The 21,088-nt window shown below is 42.3% G+C and overlaps 1 long non-coding RNA gene across 3 annotated transcripts in view; it reads right to left on the bottom strand.

The window, feature by feature from the left end:
* Window positions 1-21,088, bottom strand: part of LOC123377972 — a 315,156-nt gene that overhangs the window by 225,388 nt on the left and 68,680 nt on the right. For all 3 annotated transcript variants that reach the window (XR_006582405.1, XR_006582407.1, XR_006582406.1), the window contains exon 2: window positions 9,063-9,157. This is a non-coding gene — a long non-coding RNA (uncharacterized LOC123377972). The remainder of the gene's footprint in view (window positions 1-9,062; window positions 9,158-21,088) is intronic.

The raw sequence follows: 21,088 nt of genomic DNA, 5'->3' as shown, positions 1-21,088 counted from the left end.
GTTATCAAAATGGTTGTGATGATGTTTCCCTCAGAACTACCCTTTCAAACTGGATGTTTAAGCAGGGCAGACTAAGGTTAACAACATACTCAAAGCACAGAGGACAATCATAATGAGCTTTGGAGCCAGGCTGCAAATGGTGCCCTTGTGTAAAATGTTCTTTTTAAATCTGCTGGGGACAAGTTACCTGCTGCCCGAATCTACCTCCAGTCAGAATTAAAATATCACATCTGAAGTCTGCTATGCTGCATACTAATTGCCCACAAAGTCCCAGATTCTCAGAGTAAAAGCAGCCAGTGAGCTGGCTCACTGTTACCTCCCCAATTACAAGGAGCCTTTGATATCAAGGCACTGAGACTCAGTGGTGAGCTGTAGACTACTCATGAACTGTACTTAGAGTGCCTGCACCAAGCAAGTATCCACAAAGTGCTGATTAACCTTCTAAAACCTGGACCAGCATATACTTGTCTCAGTGTAAACCCTCAGATGGATTCTCTGGGGCTAGGCCCTTGTTTGGTTAGTTAGAAGTCCTGGTCAGGACAAGGGACAGTGCCCAGAACACTACACTCACATGGGTACCTGTCATGGTGACAGGGCTGCTTGCACTATGTTTCCCCTTCATAGTTTGAGTCTACCCCCTCAGGTGTTTGGCATTATGCCTTTGCCTGTCTCGTGGAGTTTGACAAAGCTCACTGTCCCAAGCCCACCCTCATGGAGTAGCGAGGCATCGCAGCAGGTTTACTCCAGTTTCACTTTGGGCTGGTGAGACTCCACCTCGCCTCCAGTGCCTTCTGGGCTGCTTTGGTGATGCACTGCCAGAGACATGACTTGGTCCTCCAGCCAAACTACTAAGAAAAGACCTTCTGCGGTATCTGAGTCCCAACCAAAGAAAATGCAAGTCTTAGCCCCAGCCTCCAATGGGGCCCAGCCCCTCCTTCCCAGGAAGGCTCTTCTCTCCTCTAATTTCTGACAGACTTCTGCCCACCCTCTTGGCTCAACTTTCACCCTTCCTGGGCTCCTTTCTCTCTCTCCCCTCAGCCTGTCCTGGGCTCATTTGGGGTACTACAGGCTCTTTCACTCCAGGCCTTCTTATTTGGAGCCTCCCACAGCCCCCTCTCTGCCTTAAGCTCTTTTCTGGCTCCTCAGAGCATTCTGCCCTCCTCTCTAGTCAGCACACAGCTCTCCTAGGCTTTCCTCCTTTTCACTCCACCCTGCACAGGTGTAGCAAGGATGGGGTAACTGAATGGGGCTGACCAGCTACAGGCCTTCTGGCCCTTTAGGAGGCAGGCTGCCCTATTACAGAGTAGAATTTCCCAGTTCTCCCACTGTTAGACTGGAATCTGGGTACAACACCCCATCTATACCAACAGGTTATTATTGGGCAGGTCTGATGGGACACCTGTGTTTCTTGCCTCTGAGAGCTTGCTACCCATGCTATACAGCCTTCATAAAATAACTAGGTTTATTAGCAAAAGGAACAAACCATTAGAGAAACTGATTTTAAAACAGCAAACCGCCTACATTTACAGAGTCTCATCCAATCTTATACTTCACTGCAAACTATGTTAGATGGGCTTCCCTCTTGAGTTATGGGGAACAGACCAACCCCAATTTACATTCTTTTGGAAAGACCAGGAGCTCTGGGATCCAGGCTGGTCTCAGTTAGCCTCCAACTGTTTTTTCCTAGTCACCCAGCCAGGCTACGTCTAAGATAATGCTCGAGTGATGGTTGCTCCATTGTTTGGCAGCTAGACCCATGCAAACCATTAGGGCTGAAATCACTGGTCTTGTGAGTGTCGGGGAATGTACTGAAACAGTCTGCTCCCCCAACATTCCATCACACAGCTCAGAAATTCTGCACATAAACACACTGTGTGGGATAGATCACTACGGAGCAAAAGTACTCATGATCAGACTCACTACACAATCTCTTATTAAAAGCAGCAGAGAGTCTTGTGGCACCTTATAGACTAACAGACATTTGGGAGCATGAGCTTTCGTGGGTGAATGCATCCGACAAAGTGGGTATTCACCCACGAAAGCTCATGCTCCCAAATGTTTGTTAGTCTATAAGGTGCCACAAGACTCTTTGCTGCTTTTACAGATCCAGACTAACACGGCTACCCCTCTGATGCAATCTCTTATTAGTCCATTAGCCCATGTAGTTATTTCCCCTGGAAGGCACAGGTCCATAGCAGAGAAGGGGGAAGTTACGGAATACAGAAGCGGAAGGAAGGGGTGGTGAATGTATGGTAGATAGCAATAGCCTGAATATTGAGGTGGAAATCGGTTTATGTTTTAATTACAGATGGTAGAATCAATCTTAATATCTTTGAGATCTTGATCTCTCAGCTGAGATGAATGTGTCAGTTGCAATGTCGCTTTGTCCTTTAAGAACCAGATTCAGACCTCCATGTTTATTTCACACGTGCCATCAGACTGAAATTGATTTAGGTAACTGCTAGAGACCTGCCCATACTCAAGCTCCAGTTCCTAAATGTGTGGCTTAGACTCATTTCTAGACACTCCCTATCCCCCTCCGATCTAACATCTCACTCAGAATCAAAAAGGTCTATTCCTGCCTCCATCAGCCTCCACAACCCCCTTGTTACATTTTCAAACACATGGCTTCGTGCTTTTTCCCCAGCCTGCCCGTCACATTCAGGAAGAGGTCCTCACAAACATCCACAACATTATCTTCCTTCAAATCTCTACTTTGGTGAGACAAAATAACTTGACAATGGCTGGTGTGCTGAGGCGAGAGCTTATCATGCTAATCAATACTCTTTCACTGTGCCCTGGTACTCCTCTGTCAGTCTATCTGTATCCTTCTGTTGTCTCTTCTCTTACACTTAGATTGTAAGCTTCTGGGGGCAGAGATCATCTTTTTGTTACGTTTTTGTATGGCACCCAGCATAACTGGGGCTGTGAGGTGTTACAGTAACATAAATAATAAATAACTATTAGCCTGCTCTGGATCTGAACCAGCAATCTAGAGGTTTAAAGCTCTATATTCCATTACTAGTCTCTTGATCCATCATACTCCCTACTTTTCAAGTGTTATAATTCTTGGTATCTAATATGTATGTACAATTCTTCATACTGTATAAAGTCCTTCCCTCATAGCAGATATTGGGATGAGGAGGGGTGATCATTAAAGTAGATAATGACCTCATTTCAATGTGAAACCAGATGCAATGAACTTAATGTTTCCAGATGCACTTCGCAGTGAGGTATCGATGTCATACCCCAAACTCAACACAAACCTCTGGATTGTGGGAAGTGCAAACTCACGTGCATTGAAACAGGTGAAGATAATAAACTCCTGAAAAATAAAGCCTCTGGCTTTTGCACATCTTTCTCTAGGACACAGCAAACTTTAGCTTTAATATTAGTACTTTCATACTGCTCAGCTGTTCTCTGCAGTGCTTTGTGTGTCGGCAGGTTCGGCAGACCATGGCTCCCACTGGCTGTGGTTCGCCGTCCCAGGCCAATGAGGGTGGCGGGAAGCACCACGGGCTGAGGGATGTGCTGGTCGCAGCTTCCCGCCACCCCCAGTGGCCTGGGACGGCAAACCACGGCCAGTGGGAGCCGCGATCGGCCGAACCTGCCGACGCAGCAGGTAAACAAACTGGCCCAGCCCACCAGGATGCTTACCCTGGCGAGCCGCGTGCCAACCCCTGCTCTAAGGACTAGTTTGTATTTCACTAGGGCCGCAAAGTAGATTGAAGATTTGGGATCGCAGAAATTTGAAAGACTACTGCCTTTCCTCTGCTAGCTAAGTTACAGATTATTGGACTACAGTATGTGTGCAGATCTTTAAAGACTGCTCACCTTACTATGAAAGTACCTCGTAATATAGTAAGTGTAGCCAAGGTAAATTGGAACCGACATCTCATCTTAAAGGTCAGTAACAGTGAGGATGCAATGAAATGACATCTTATACCAGGTAAATTACCACATCTCTGGAGAGTTTCCACTGAATGGAGATAGCAACTGTGCTGTAAATAACCACTGCATGTTAGAGAGATTACTTCAATGAAGTTGATTTTGAAAGATTCTGTTTATTCATTTTTTTTAAATGAAGTACAGTAAATTGTCAGATAATCAAGACACTTGCTAAGCACTTTACAGAAATTGAACATTTGCAAGTAAATTCATGGTGATTTTAGCCAAGACCATATTCAAATAAGCTCAAATACCTGAGTTACTTGGAGTGGGCTTTTCACAAGACTCTGTCCAGCTGAAATATATTTTGCTTTCTGCGATATGAGCCCAAGGCTGTCAGAGTGGATAGGAAGGTCTGCTGTGAAAGAATGTAACCCCAGGCATCCACTCACCAGTCCTACCACTACAAATACTAGGGCCACCCAGGAATATAGAGCTCATGCAAATGAGCCATGCTTTTGGGTTGCACAACACCAATTTCTAATTCCCTCCTTAGAGGTCACAGCTGTGTAGCAAAAGCAGGGCATGCCAAAGGCGGGGGGGAGGTACAAATGGTGATGTCCATTAAACATAGCCATCCCTTTACCATGTGCTTTTACGTTAAATATTTTGGTCATGTTTAAAAAAAAAAATCTGCCTAATTCTTCCCTGGTTGACAAGTCAAATTCCCCATGTCAGACCAGCACAGTCATTTCTGCCACTCATTGTTTGCTTACAGAAGTATCTATTGAGAATATAATATGGTATTGTCAGATCAGAATGACAGCTGATGATAATGTGAGTTTCTCTGTGCTCTGGGAGCCAATACTTTAATATTTGTTGAGGTTTAATGCTGAGGGAAGAGAGTCTCATATTCTTAGTCCTGGCTGCAGCTAAACAGTTCAGAAAGTAGGTGTTTCGTTTTGGTTTTTGTTAAAGTTAAATTTAATAGTTTTTGGAAGTAATTCTGCACTCTCCAAATAATATAACCAGATATTTTGTAAGCAAATGACTGAAATCTGAATATTACATGGGCATCCCTCAGTCTATGTGATTTTACTCATATTAGATCAGACAATCAATTCATTGTACAATTTCAGAGCCCCAATTCCTTCTATAAGACTGTCTAATAGGGTTGCCCATTGTGGTTGCACATATTCCTGGAGGTTTCATAACATGACACAATCTTTCATTAAAGATTAAACTTCAATTCCTGGAGACACCAGGACAATCCCAGAGGGTTGGCAACCCTACTGTCTAATGAAGATGAGTGGTACCACCATGTTATACAATAAAGATATTGGAATAAGATAGTTACGGATGTCATTCCAATGCACTCCCATTCAGCAGGCAATGGACTCTGGGCCAGATGCTGATCTCATTTAAACTAGAGTCAATCTGGCGTAATTCCAACTCATTGAATGTCTCTGCAATTACACTCAGGTAACTAAGACCAGAATCTGGTTTCTGGGGGAAGGGGGGGGGAGAGAGAGAGCGTGCATATGTGGGGTGGTACAGACTAGGAGAGAATATTTAAAGTCTTGAAGAGATTTAGGGTGGGGTTTTCAAAAACTGCTCAGCATTGGCCTAACTTTGCTTTCACTGAATTCCGTGAAATGCCCATTCAGTCTGCCCTACCCATGCATGATGTGCGTAGTCTGAGTATTTGTATTCTTGTAGCACCTACAAAGTGACTCGAGTAGTTTACAGACTAAGACGACAAGCAACATACAAAAAGGAACAAGGGAGGTGGAGAGGAATAAAAGCCATGCGGTGAGAATGTATATAGTTTTTAAAATAATAAAGGTCAGCCACTCCATCTACCTCCTTCTATACCACTCTCTCTTCTACTCCTCCTTGTGACCAATGGTATTTTCTGATTATAGGCTGCTGGTACTTAGATGATGAAATATGGCCATCAGAATTATGGAAACTATGAGCATCCAAAAACTGAAGCCCTCCGGAGTTCTTCCTAGATGAAAGCCCTTTCCAGAACTGGAGACAAACATGATGGATAAAGAGCCTGGACTAAGATATCATGAACCATAATGATGAACGATGAAGAGGATGACGTTAAAACCCATAGCAAACATATCACTGAAACCTGGCATTCAAAGTAGTAATAATATGGTGATGACGCCGCTACACTGGCATAAATCTGTTCTAATACAGCGATCTGTCTACAAGTGCCAATTTTGCCTCTTTGATTCACACTCTCTAACACAACTTATATAACCTTTTCCATTGACTCTCAATTAGGCCCAAAGGGTGAATGCAAATTTTTACCTTTTCCTCCTTGTTGCCACAAGAAACAGGCAAAAAGTGTAAAAATAAAGTTGCAGATTTAAATTTAAAGCAGAAGGAGACTACACAGGGAAGTCAGTCCTCCTTATACAAGCCATTCACTAGGGAGCAGGCTTATAATGGTAATTTTCCAGTTGTTTACATAGTGGGCGGAAAGGCTTCCTCTTTTTGGAAATCTTGATTACAATATTATGCTGGTCTCAGAAAAGAATTACCACTCACTGGATTATTTCCCTTTTCTCGGTAGTTTTTGCTTTATAGGTTTAAGAATAAATCATATCACTGCATCTAATAAACTAACCTTGCTGTCTTCCCTATGCTGAAATTGGTCTTCTCTGTTTTGACTTGTGACAAAGCAGCTTCCTTCCCTGCCTCAGGCCATGCAGGCTAAGAGAACAGCAGCAGCATAGCCAAGAGTTAATGACAACAGCTAGAATGTAATTCACAGCACCTGATTCTCCACGGGTTATTCCAATGTAATGCAGATATGTCCATTTATTCACTAGAGTTAGACCCAGAAAGGAATCAGATGGATAGAATGTAGTGTAAAAATCTGGGCTATTATATTTGAAAAAGTATCTTCCTTTTCTTTATCTTGTCCTATGGCAATTATTTTATTCTAATTTTATTCAAGTTTGGACTGTTATCCAGTACAACATTCATAGACGTCCAGCTAAACTAGGTGTCCCCATTTTGGCTCACCTTTGCATGAAGCAATGACACACTAACAACAGGGATAACATTCAATAGTCTTGACTGCAAATATAGCAGCTCTCTTTGTTACAATGACAGGACCTTACTGGGTTAGGTTGTCATGCACTGCTCTCCGGTTTTATGGGTGCAAATTACAGACACCAATACCTGGAAGCATAATTATGCTTCCACATCTAAGTTTGCTTAGATGTCCAAGTCTCTGATTTTGGCACAGCTAGGTAGGTGACCTACAAGGCAGATACAAATAATTATGCAGAACCAATTGTTCATTCATTATTTGCAGGTTGAAAATCAAGCTTATTGTGAGTACTCACATACACAATATGTACACAGAAGACGAGAAACTATGATACAGTAAATGCTGAGTTTTTAAATAGGGGCTCAGTGAGGACCTTTTAAAACTGAAATAAAAATAGACATCATGCAGAACATTTGATGGAAGCTATGTATAAATAAATTGCCTATTCAATTTATTTATGATGATGTGTATAAATAAAAAGAGTTACGTGTATATCATTTTCCAAGTTCATAGCAAACTTCCTGGATAAGGATAGGTATATTATTGGCATGGGAGTGACTACATAACTTTATTGGTATAGTTACCAATAAAGTTCTGGTAATGTTATGATGAGAGCAACAATGAGTCCTGTGGCACCTTAAAGACTAACAGATGTATTGGAGCATAAGCTTTTGTGGGTGAATACCCACTTCGTCACACGCATGTTATTATGAGAGTGACTATGATAACGCTTGTGGTAAGCCTCATGGTCTCCAGAAGCCTCAGTTAACTCAGCCCAGCTGAGTGATTGAACAGTTCATGAAATGTGTCGTGTCCAGGCAAGCCTGACTCCTTAGCTCTTACATTCAACATTACATTGAGGGAGAATGATTCAAACAGGATTTTAGTAACACCATCATTTCTTTTCACCCTTTAAAGCACAATACACCATTTTGAACCTAATAAAGGATTTTAGTCAGGTATCAAATGTGGGGAATTTTGATGTCATGAGCATTCAGCTTTGAGCAGTCTTTGAGTAAGTGGAGTGGCTCCAGTGACAGCTTGAGACACATACTCCAATTATAAAACATTAGTAGTGTTTATACCCAGGCTTCATTTAGCTTGTAATTCATTCTGTTCTCAAGAAGAAAAATTAAAATTTCCTACTAATATATGCATGCAGCTAAGACAGACACAGAAAAACTGTTTTCAGAGACTGGGGTTTTTCCATTAGCAAGAGGGAGAGAAAGAGATCTTGACCAGAGTAAGTCTCTTCCTTATCTACCGCCCTGTGAAGCTCACAGCGAGCTTTCACTCTACATGACGTGACACATTGGAAGAAGCTAGAGTTATGGTGCTGTCAAGTCTCTTCATTCCTGGACAGTCTCTTCCATTTTCTTTTTATTTCTGACCCAGTCCATATTCAACCACCATTCTGTCCCGATGGAGGGAGAACCAAGACATCGGCCAATTACTCCCATGGTTATTGTCACTGTAGCAATGACAACACACACGCTCTGCTAAAGGCCTTCCAGAATAAAGAGGGACAGAGCTGCAAGATATGTTCTGATCTCCCAATGCCAGGAAAACCAAACCATATTAATCTGGGGAACCTTAACCCTGAACACACACACCATTGTATTCACATGTCATTTATCAGCAAGCCTACGTCACGGACAAATATTTTCCATGTAACGACAGTGCAGATATTTTCTAAAAAAAAGTCACACTACATATGATCTGGTATTTTATCATTTACTCAGATCTGTGGACAAACATGTTGTTAAATTATAAAATGAAATGCTTTTATTTGCAATAGAAAAAAAATATGCCCAAATGCATAAGATTTATGTTAAATAGCTTTGATTAATAAAGCTTGACTCATCTAAGTAAGTCTACTTGTTTTAGTTTAGGATAATCATTTGTCATATAAAAGAACAAAACAGAAAAATCAACTGCTTCAAAGCATGAGGTTTCTAGTAAGCTTTGAGTCGTGTACAAAATTGATTTTTACTGTATACAGTGGTACTAGTGCCTCATGTTGATGAATTACCCTGCTAGTGAAACACAATTTCTACTAAATCAACAAATAGTTTGCTATAAAGGCCATAAGACTTACTCAGTTTCTGTAGCACAAACTCCCATCTCCTGTTCATTAATCCTTGTAAGCGAGATTCAATAGATAAGGGAAAATTCCAGTTGCCTTATGGTGTCCTTAGCCATTTTCGAATGGTTATGTGTAAAGAAAGAAAAAAAAACAGCAAAAGTTAATTTAAGTCACGAGTGACCCACAAGAGTATGAGACCACTACAGGAAGCTATTTTCTCATGTCAGGATAATGGGAAATATTGTATTCACCTGCTAATCTTTCAAATGTGGATTATTGAAAAGAGCAGTAACACACTTAAAAACACTGAAGTTGGAAAATTTCACAAAAAATCATTACCAGAACAAAAGAACAAGTGCACAGTTTTTAGATAATAAGGGCTAATAATTGAATTTCAAAGTGAAAGCAATCGTTTCTATACACTATACCATTGTTGTAATTTTTTTCAAATTGTCAGTCCAGTTTGTAGCACATTCGTCGCAGATGAGATGCTGTTCTAACTCCACTTTAAAAAAAATAAATGTTAAATCAATAGAGAAAAAAACAAATACGTTTAGATTTAGGACTGGAAGTCTATTGTGCACGTAGCCATTTTGCTTCACAGAACTAATTTTGCACTCTCACATTTATTCTTCTGGAGACTCTTTACAGGTGAAATATTTTTGGAATGCTCTCTATCTTAATCCATGTGCCTAATATAAAGCAAAATGAGAGATTATCCAGGACTTCTCTAAATAAAGGGACAATATATAGCTTTGATTATCCAATTCATTTTTCTATGAAAAAGCCTAAATACTGTATTCAGTCTTACTTTAAGAGATATAGGGCTAAACTGTGGCTTCTGTCGTAATTGCTCCCAAACAGACGCATAGTAGCATAGCAAAGGCACTGTGAGTGAGAAACCATACTCAGGCTGAATTATGCACCAGTCCCTGCTTCCCACAGGCATCCATGGAATAATCTCCAGGGGATGAGACAGGGATGGGGGTATTTAAGATTCAGGGTGTGCGTTTTTTAGATACACATTGGGGTAGTGCTCATTCCTTCACCTCTTACCTAACGGATTATTGTAAGAGTCTAGTTTCCCAGCTCTCTGCCAGCTACTCCCTAATCCTATAATAGCCTTTCCAGTGCCTGACAAATGGAGCTCAAGAGGTCTGGCCCTCTCCCCACAACCTGTTATTGACAGTGGTTTTACACCACTTCCTGTGGCAGGCCTCCTAGTCCATTCCTTGGCTAGCTCCTTGCCAGACCACTGCTGAAGAACCTCCTTGAAGTAGTTCCCAGCCTCTCTGGCAGCACCATACTCAGCCTGACCTGCAGCCATATATCCGGCTGTTAGTCACAGCTGGGAAACTGTTCATACAGTAACCCTTTTGGGGTTGCTACAGCATGGGATTTATAGACCCCACCACACACAAATGTAAACCAAAACCTGCCTAATACACCACCCTCTGTAGCTCTGGCTATGGAGGAGCTGAAAACAACATCTCCATAGTTTGAAGGGAGCAATATTTGCCCTGAAGTTACTATCCTGGCTGCAGCTTTTAAAGCATGTGTATACATACAGCCCAAGAACAGAATATGGCCACATTCTAATCGCAAAATGAAAACATTGTTCAAACAAAACAATGATAATCGAAAGCATTCAAATTTCCATGTAGAATATTTTCCCATTTTTAAATCCAGTACAAGTGATAGTCCCCTCACCGAAACAGCACTCTGGATGGAGTTTATTTCAGCTATCCCATCCAGCAGCCTAAATCCATTTGCTTAGGAAACTTCAACTATTTTTGTGACTTGTACATTGGGACCAAGTCGTCTGGAAAATGAATTTACTTCATTCCTTGATAGATAATCTGCACAGTGAACCTGCATAACAACTTTTACCTCTCTATGCCTGATATTTCTCCCACCTAAACTGGGGAACGTCAATGGAGTTACAATGGTGCAAGTGGGATGCGAATTGGATTCTCTGTATCTTGGCGAAAGTCAGTTTCTCCAGATACAGAAATAGGGTGGCCAGATGTCCCGATTTTATAGGGACAGTCCCAATTTTGGGGTCTTTCTTATATAAGCTCCTATTACCCCCCCACCAGGGCCGCCCAGAGGGGGGGGCAAATGGGGCAATTTGCCCCAGGCCCCGGACCCCGCAGGGGCCCCCACGAAAGTTTTTCGGGGCCCCTGGAGCAGGGTCCTTCACTCGCTCCGGGGGCCCCGGAAAACTCACGCAGGGCCCGGGCCCCCGGAGCTTCTTCCGCTCCTGGTCTTCGCCGGCAGGGGGTCCCTTCCACTCTGGGGCGGAAGGACCCCCCGCCCCCGAATTACCACCGAAGCGGGACCCACTGCTGAAGCGCAGCCGGGTCTTCGGTGGTAATTCAGTGGCGGGGGGGTCCTTTTGTTCCGGGGCCTGCTGCCGAAGTGCCCCGAAGACCTGGCTGCGCTTTGGCGGCAGGTCCCGCTTCAGCGGTAATTTGGCAGCGGGGGGCCCCCGTCGCGGGTCTTCAGGGCACTTCGGCGGCGGGTCCCGGAGCGGAAGGACCCCCTCACCGCCGAACTACCGCCGAAGCGGGGGGCCCCCCACCGCTAAAGACCCCAGGCCCCGGAATCCTCTGGGCGGCCCTGCACCCCACCCCCGTCCCAATTTTTCACATTTGCTGTCTGGTCACCCTCTACAGAAAGGACACCCGTTTAGCACAAACTGGCACCAAATAAACATTTTCATTCACATATGTAAGCAATGGATCTGAAAGCAACATTCCCAATAGTAATAAGACTGCATCTAAGCCACATTAATGTCAAAGTTTGCCTTTCCTAACTGCTGAGCTGATTACTGTGCCTGTCTTGTGTCTGTGGCACACAGCAAATAGCACAGTACCATTCTGATTGCACATCAGAGTTGACATTCACTCTGCACTGGGCAAGGCGTTCTTCAGTTCATCCATCACTCTCCACTTGCTGCAGCACGACTGCAGTGAGTATTCAAAGCCAGCATGGAATCAGGACAGAGCTATGTAGAGCTAATAGTTTTGAGCATGGATTTTTTATTTCCATTTTGCCACATTACCACAAGGTCACCATTGCATATCCTTAAATGGAAAGCAAACAAAGGAAAGGGAGATTTTCTGTTGAGCTTTTCTATTTCTGTAGAAAGTTTGGCTGTCTAGACACCAATTTTGTAGCATCAAAGTCTGCCAAGTCTTGTAACGGTAGTCCTTAAAATGAAGAGAGAAACAGAAAATGCCTTAATTAGCATGCAAGGTCTTGTAAGACCTATGCCAAAGTCGTGGATATAGGGCAGGAATATCAGATACATTTACACATATACCATTTAAAGCATTCAAGTAATAGGCATACAGTATATGAGAGACTATTGTCTAGAAGAGGAAACACTGAGTTGGCATCTAGAACACCTGGGCTCTGACCCCCATGATCTGCTGGAATTAGCTTTGTCAAGTCATTTCACTTGTCTGTCTTAGTTTCTCCATTTAATAATACTTTGACTCACCAGGGTGCTGAGGATACATTCATTAATATCAGCAAGGCACTCAAGTGCCAGTGGCCATCATCAAGGCCAGCTCTAGGATTTTTGCCGCCCCAAGCAAAAAAAGTTTTGGCTGCCCCTCTGTCCCCGGCCCCGCCCCAACTCCACCCCTTCTGAACCCCTTCCCCAAATCCCCAGCCCCACCTCCTTCCTCGGGCTTGCCGCATTCCCCCCCTCATTGCTTCCTGGGGGCCCCCCCGGGACCTCCCACCCTAGCTCACCTCCGCTCTGCCTGCTCCCCCGGGTGCCCTGCCGCTCCGTGTCTCCCCTCTCAGGCAAGGGAGGGGGGAGAAGCAGAGAATTCTGGGGAGCAGGCGGAGCAGAGGTGAGCTAGGGTGGTGAGGCGCAGGAAGTTTAATGGGAGGTAGAGGAACCACCCCCTGCTGCAGCTCACCTCCGCTCCACCACCACTGCCACCCCCGAGCGTCCACCACCCGGCTTCTCCTCCCTCCCTCGCAGCCTTGCTGCGCGAAACAGCTGTTTCGCGTGCAGCAAGCCTGGGGGGCGGGGGAGAAGCGGAGCGGCGGTGGCGGGCTCAGTGGAGCAGGCGGAGGCTGAGCAGGTGAGCTGTGGGGGCAAGGGCACCTTTACTCCATGCCCCGGAGTTGGCACCTATGATGGTCAGTGCCAGAATGCCGCCCCTAGAAATGTGCCGCCCCAAGCACCTGCTTGTTTTGCTGGGGCCTGGAGCCGGCCCTGGTGGCCTTGCAGGTATCTCAGTAGAATAGGTATCTGGTCAGATAGATGGCAAGGTTGTGATCCAATGAGAAGTCCACAGCACTGGTCGGTCTCCGCACATCGTATAATCAATCAAAATCAGAGAAAACTATAAGGCACCAATACACCACTGGTTAGCAGATGATGAAAAATAACTGGAGATCATAATTAAAGGGCCATAGAAGCAGGGTTGCGTCAACACAATGAGCACACATAGGACCAATTTTAAGGTCTCTTGCTCCCCGGTATTCTTAATCCCCTGGTCCCAACATGCCAAACAAGGAGCAGATCAACAACAGCATAGAGATGTGAGAGTTGCAGTACTCCCACTCCATGTTAAGTTGCAGCCCTTTCTTTTCCTAGGCAGTTATTGTTTATTTTTCCTATTGCAGGTGCACTCAAGGACACCAAACAGAGACCCATTGTAACGGGCACTGCACAGACAAAACAACGGGGATTGTGAGCTCTCGGGAGCTGGGACTACCGCCTGCTGCTCCTTGAAATCACCCCTTCCTGACTGAATCCCTGTGCTGTTGCAGTTCTCCAAACACTGGTTGGTGCCTAGCTGCCCTTTTAATAAAGAGGTAAATATCACTAACATTTAAAAATATGCTTCCAAAAGAGCATATACTAAACCCAGGTTTCATAGATGTTAAGACTAGAAGACACCATTAGTCATCTAGGCTGAGCTCCTGTGTATCACAGGCCCTGAAATTCCACTCTGTTACCCCAAAAACGAGCAATAACTTGTGTTTGACTAAAGTTAATCTTCCAGAAAGGCAGCCATTCTTTATCTGAAGACTTCAAGAGATGGAGAATCCACCACTCTTGGTAGTTTGTTCCAGTGATGAATCACCCTCACTGTTAAATATAGGTCTTATTTCCCATTTAAATTTGTCTGTCTTGAAGCTTCTAGCTTGGTGGTTCTTATGCCTTTCTCTGCTAGATTAGATAGCCCTTTAGTAGCCCGTATTTTCTCCCCATGAAGATAGTTATAACACCGTAATCAAGTCATTTCCCTGCTTTTTGATAAAGAGCTCAATCTGTTTAGTTTAAGTCTCGCTGTACAGCATTTTCTCAAGCGCTCAAATCATTTTTGTGGATCTTTTCTACACCCGCTCCAATTTTTCCAATATCTTTTTTAAAATGTTGACACCAGAATTGGATGGAGAACTCTAGTGTCAGTACTGTATTATCAAGGCCACAGAGAAGTAAAATCGCCTCCCTACTCAGATTCATTATTCCCATGTTTATATACCTAATGATCACATTAGCCCTTTATGTCACAGCAGTGCATGGGGAGCATGTGTTGAGTTTCTTGTCCACTACTACAGCAATATCCTTTTAAAGTCACTGCTTTCAAGGACACAATACCCATTCCGTAGGTATGGCCTGCATTCCTTGCTCCTAGATGTATAAAACTTTTCACGTGGCTGTATTAAAATTCATTTTGTTTAAGTGGGCCCCACTTACCACTGTGATCCAGACCACTTTGTATGACTGTCCTTGTGATTCTGTTTACCACTTGGACAATCTTTTGGCCATCCACAAATTTTAACTATATTTAATTGCAGATTATTGATGAAAATGTTGACTAGCATTGGGCTTAGTACTGATCCTTAAGGAACTACACTTGGAATACCCCCATTCAATGATGATTCTCCATTGACCGCTATTTGAGATCCGTCACTTTGCCAGTTCTTAATCCATTTAAGGGTGCTGTACTGATATTGTGTAGTGCTAAATTTTTTAAAATCAGAATGCCATGAGGTACATCTATGCATTTATCTTTAATCAAACTACTAATCTGAAAGAATGCAAACAAGTTTGATAAGATCTATTTTCCATAAAACCACGTTGACCGGCATTTATTATATTCCTATTGTTTCATTCCTTATTAATTGAATCCTGTAGCAGCTTTTCCATTATTTTGCCTGGGATTGAGGTCAGACTAACTGGTTTATAGTTAACTAGACCATTCCACTTGCCCTTTGAGTACCAGTATATTATTAGCACTCTTCCAAGTCTTCTAAAATTTCCCTGATAGTCCAAGAATTAGTAAAAATGAACATCAGCAGGCCAGAGATCTCCTCAGACAACTCTTTTAGGATTCTTGGGTGCAAGTTATCTTAGGCTGCTCATTTAAAAAAAACATGTTTACTCTTGGTTTAACATCCTCCTTGCTTACTAATCGACTGGAAAGTACATCCTCCTCCTCATGTGATACAAGCACATCATCCTGCTTCTTTTCAAATACAGAACAAATATTTATTGAACATGTTTGCCTTTTAAGCCCTATTATTAGCAAGTTCACTATATCTCCAACTAGTAACGGACCTACAATAGGATTAGGATTTCTTTTGTTCCTATTATACTTTTAACAACCCCTTTTTATTGTCCTTAGCTGTGCCAGCCATGGATATTCCTTCATATTCTTTAGCTTCTCATATCAATTTTCTGCACTTTGTCACTTCTAATTTTATTAATTGCTATCTATTTCCCATATATATTTGCTTTTTTATTTCTAAATGTTGCCTTCACTTCACAACTGAATCAGGATGGGCTTTTAGCCAAAGGCATCTTTCTTGACTATGGAATTGTGCCTTTTAGCCATCTAATAAACTCTTCTTAAAAAAATTAAGAATGTTCATTTTTCTGTAATTTTTTCCTCAATTTTCCCTCACCTTCAGGAAATTACCCCTTTGAAGCACCAAGTATATATATTACTGACTGGGATCATCCTCTGTTTGCCCATATTGAAGTAAGCAGGTCATAATCACTGGTCCCTAGACAGCCACCAGCTTCGAGTCCAGTAATTAATAATCTTTATCTGTCATAATGAGGTCAAAAAGTTTTACCTCATGTAGGGTGTCATACCTTTGAGGCTAGAAAAAAAATCACCATCTACAATCTTTAAAAATTAATGACATTTTACTGCCAGCTGTGTGGGACCTCCAATACAAGTCTCCCAAATTGAAGTCTCCTATAACATTTTTTCTCTCCAAACACTACTGATAACAGTTAAAGGTGTTTGGTTCAGTGATCTGTAACAGACTCCCACCAATACTCTCTTCTGGGCTTTGTTAGTTAGCACATTGATCCATAGGCATTTGAGATCCTGTGGTTCTGAGTTATCAATATAAAACTCTAAGAACAAGTAATCGTATCTTTAATGTAGAGTGTCACCCCTCCACACATGCCTCTTTTGCCCACTCTTCTTCCTAAAGAAGTTATAAGCAGAGATTCTAACATATCAATTATGTGAGTTCTCCCACCACATTCCTATAAATGCCAAGCCTATCAATTTTCTTCTCATCTGTGTCACAGGGTTCAATTTGTTTGCATTATGTTGAGTTTGCACCACATTTGACTTCTTAGCCCCCTCCCTATGCATTTCAAGTTTCCTTTGTTGGCCTATTAATTAGTACAGCCCTACATATAGCACTGTCAGACTTGAAGAGGTCCCATTGCTTGCTCCTCTTGTGCAAGTGGAGTTTGGCACTCTCCATATGAAGGCATAGATTAGTATAGTGCTTGACTGTAAGTCAAGTCACTCAGATAGTCTGTTACTATGTGCTGGAGGCGTGAGAAAGGTTTTGCCTAAGAGGATTAGGGCAGCCGTAGCAATAAAAAGAGTTAAAGGCTGTATCCTACTGGTGTCTTCATGAAGAAAGCTCCATTGGTTTCAACGGGAGCAGCTCATCCATTAAATTGACATGAAATGTCCCAAGTGTCCCTGAAACTTGTGGTTAAGGACTAGAGGACATTTCTTAGAAACCACTTAGGGGAAAAAATAGCTCTTTCTGCCAGTCAACATCAGTCACCAATTTAACTCCATTAGTTCAAGCTTACAGGTTTAAAATGTGTTTATTGCACTCAGTTAATCATGATTTTTCTGAAATATTGATAGACTAAGAGACTATTCATTAAACGCAAATAAACAGAGAAATGCAAGCCACGTATGAAAAGAAATAGATGTACATTAAAGGCAGCCCCTGAGATACATAAGGGAATGCATATGACCAGTCTAAATCTTGGTTACTGCTTCTCATAATAAAACCAAGAAGCATTAAAAAACATTACAGTAATAGATCGAACGTGCACTCAGACAAGAAAGAGTTCTGTGTTAGCTAGTCATTAGAGCAGGCCACAGATAAATAGCAGCTTTCCCCATAAGATCGTTAGAGTCCCTGAGTATGTGTCCTCTAGAGATAAGCACATTCTAGTCTCATACCAGGACTTTCTTGCGGCCTAATTCAGCAAGTAGTTGTGTTTGGGTGGAGCCCCATGGAAGTTAATGGGGCTGGATGCAGGAGTCTGCCTGAAAGAAAGAGTCTGCAGTACCAGAGCCCTAGGTTGTAGCCTGTAGGCAGATAACCTCAGCTTCTGGCCAACATGGGAAGAGTGGCACTAAGCTTGTCTCCACTCTAAATTTGGGACCTCAATTTTTTTTTAAGCAGCCTCCATTTCCAGGGGTTCAATCTGCTCCATTCAGATCACTGCATCCAGCACCATTAACTCCATTTGGGTTCAAGGGCCTCAATCCCCCCACCCCAGCTCTCATGACCCCCATTTCTGTGGGTGCCAAACTGCAGGCTCACAAATAGGCCAAATTAGGACCCTGTTAAAAACCAGCACTGCATGATTCTCTTACAGGAAAATAGCAATTCGAGAGAGGAGATCTCATTTGGAAGATTATTGTAGAAACAAAATTAAAATGTAAGACCTGGCATAAGTGCTTTGAGAAGTTTCTGAAGCCCTGTTTGCTACCTTGGTAGAGCTCACATTGTTTCTGTTAAATGAGATGGATAAAGACCCTTTTAAATATCATTGTACTTATATCAACTTGGTTTCCAAAGACATTAATCTCAGCTACTGACCGTCAGCAACCATCCTGAACGTGAAAAGGATTTTCTTGCCATGATTTAATGTGTTTCACCTCCTGGTACTTCCTGGTCTCCTGCAAGATTACACCTGCAACTTGTGGGAAAATCTGCAGGGCACAAATTGGACTCCTCGGCCACTTAAAAACCCACTGATGAACCTCTTTGGCAGACACCTTGGCATCGAGGGATAGCCAAAGACTTCCTTCTTCAGTTCTCTTGATTTAACAAAACTAGCTAGCATCACCAATTCAGTCCTTTATTACTGCTGGCTAATAAAACTGAAATACATCCCAGAGGAAGTTTATTAAGGTATTGGTTCCAAGCAATTATTTTTAAAATGATTAATGATTTTATTCATTATAAAGCTGTGGTGAACAATCATGGATATTTCTAAACAGCAACAAAAATCTCCCAATGGCTAAAATTCCACTGAATAGACATGACTATGCAGTCTGCTGTAAAACTGCTTACAGACAAGTCATAAAAACTATGAAAGAACCATTGATAAATATTGCATGAGAGCATGCTAGATTTTGCTTTGCTACTTGTTTGTTTATTTATTTAAAGGAGACATTTTACAATGGTGGTAGCAAGCCTTGAAGCAAATCATATTTTACTACCATATCCTCACATGCATTTAGGTTAACTGCTAATGAAAGGGGCTTCTTCTGCCCCCAAATCTCCTGCATTCAGTATGAAAATAGATCTGTTCTCTATGTCATGTCTCTTGAGTTGCCAGTCTCTGAGGCAGCCCTTACGGAAAATCCTATGCAATTAATAGAAAATCACAACCTATCGAATTTTTTTTTTTAAACTCAGGAGAGCATTTAAGCATATGCTTAAATCCATTCTTATTCAGCACCACACTTAAGCAGTAAGTGATTTGTGGAATAGGGGCCCTGAAGTCCAATCCAACTCCCACTGAAGTCAATGGGAGTCTTTCCAATTGACTTAAATAGCAACTGTACTAGGTGCCAAAAAATAAAATAAAATAAATAATAAATATTAAATCTCTGCTATAGTCCTATATAGAATGGTTTTAAAAATCTCTAGCGAGGATACTCTTCATTATTAAATATGATAAGGGTCCCAATTTCAAAATGGACTTTGGCATTTAGGAGCTGAATTCTCACTGACAATACATTGGATTTAGGAGCCCAAGTGCCTAAGTCACTTGTGAAAACAGGACTTAGGTGCTTTTGAAAGTTTTACTCTGTATTTAAGAATAAATGTCAGTTTTAATGGAAAAGTCCAAAAGGGAGGGCTCTCTCTAAATAGTACAAACCATCAAATCAACAATATAGACGAAACACAAGACTTTTTAAAGTCATCTTTTCATACTGACATCACTTTTACCTTAAATCTCTAACTAAAAAGAAGATTTTTTTTTTGGCCCAACACAAAGATCATCCCCATATAGGAAGAGGTGAGACAGATTTTGGGCACTATTTGCTCATGGGTTAATTCTCATTTCCAATAAGGACTAAAGAAAAGATCAAAAAAGGGTGTCGTTGAATAAGACAGCAATGAAATGATAAAAAACACAAAGGGGAAGGGGCAAGCATTCAAAAACAAAGTATTGCGTGGTAATAACTTTTAATGGGTGATACAAAAAATTAATCTGAAACAGAACAGAAGCATGTGTACATTTTGTCTAGTTAAATTAAAGCTCCGTGGAATTTCCTGGTACCAATATATACTCATTTTGGAACCTGCTTTGCTACCCTTCTTGACCAGACTATTTGAGCATAAAGTCTGAGTATGGTTCAACGCAGGGATTTCGCAATTCAGAAAAGCAAGATATTCATTAGAATTTACACAGAAGCTCTTTTGCCATGCAAGTCCTTTCCTTTTCAAACATAAAGGACACACTGAAGTTTACAGAGCTGGGCTCTGAGTAAGCAGCTCAGCTTAAGATTCTTAATTAAGGCTTTTCATTTTGAGATCTAAACAGTAGAGCATTGGGATTTGCATTGGAAGACTTTTCCGCAGCACTAATGCACAGCGACTGGTGTGATTGTAAATGTATGGATTAGCACACTCTGCACTCTCCAGCAGACTCTGTTTTGAGTATCACTACAACAAGGCTGTTCTCTTCCATAAACTTAAGCTATATTGCACTCTCACAATGATATTCATTCATCCCTCTGGCATGTGCATTTTAGTAAAAGATGCTGCCATCAACCTAGAAGGGTATATTTCCACTAGCGATTCCTGCAGTGAAATATACGCACAAGCCACTTCAGGCTTCAGTCGGATTTTGCAAGCTAAATAAAGTCGTAGTATTTGGATGTGAAACCAAAGGAAAATCCAGGTGTATGTGGTTTAGTGGGTAAACGCTCTTCTGAGTCAGAGTTGAACCAGTTTCCCCAGGATGGTGTTTAGGGCACTGAGCTGTTGAAGCTACTGTCTTTTGGACGAACAACCAGCCCCATTGTCTCAGAATTGCTTCCCTACGGTTTAATCACACGCTGTTCACTATTCCTTAGGGCTGGTCTAGATGGAGAATTAGTGTGCAGCAAACTGGGGTCTAAGTCTACAGCACACAAACTGTCCATATGGACCCAGTTACTGCACACTAGAAGTTCCCTCGCGTGCTTTGATCTACTTCACTTAGTGCATGGCAGGCTGGTTCATTGTAGTTCTCCCCCGGCTTGCCGCACACAATCTCCACACTCAATCACCAGTGTGTGATGCAGCAGTTAAGGGAAGCAACTCAGAGACAATGGGCCTGATTCTCTGCTCACTTACACCAGTGTAAAGCAGATGTAACTCAGTGAAGTCAGAGTTATACCAATGTCACTGCCCACTTACATCAGCGTCAGTCAGACCAATGGGTGGCACGGCCCCAGCCACAGAAATGTGTCCCAAAGACAGCAGAAGAGGAGAAT

This window comes from Mauremys mutica, chromosome 9 (assembly GCF_020497125.1).
Source record: "Mauremys mutica isolate MM-2020 ecotype Southern chromosome 9, ASM2049712v1, whole genome shotgun sequence".
In the NCBI taxonomy this organism is placed as follows: Eukaryota; Metazoa; Chordata; order Testudines; family Geoemydidae; genus Mauremys; species Mauremys mutica.
Note: the sequence above shows the minus strand (reverse complement) of the source record. Positions and strands in the feature narration are given on the sequence as shown.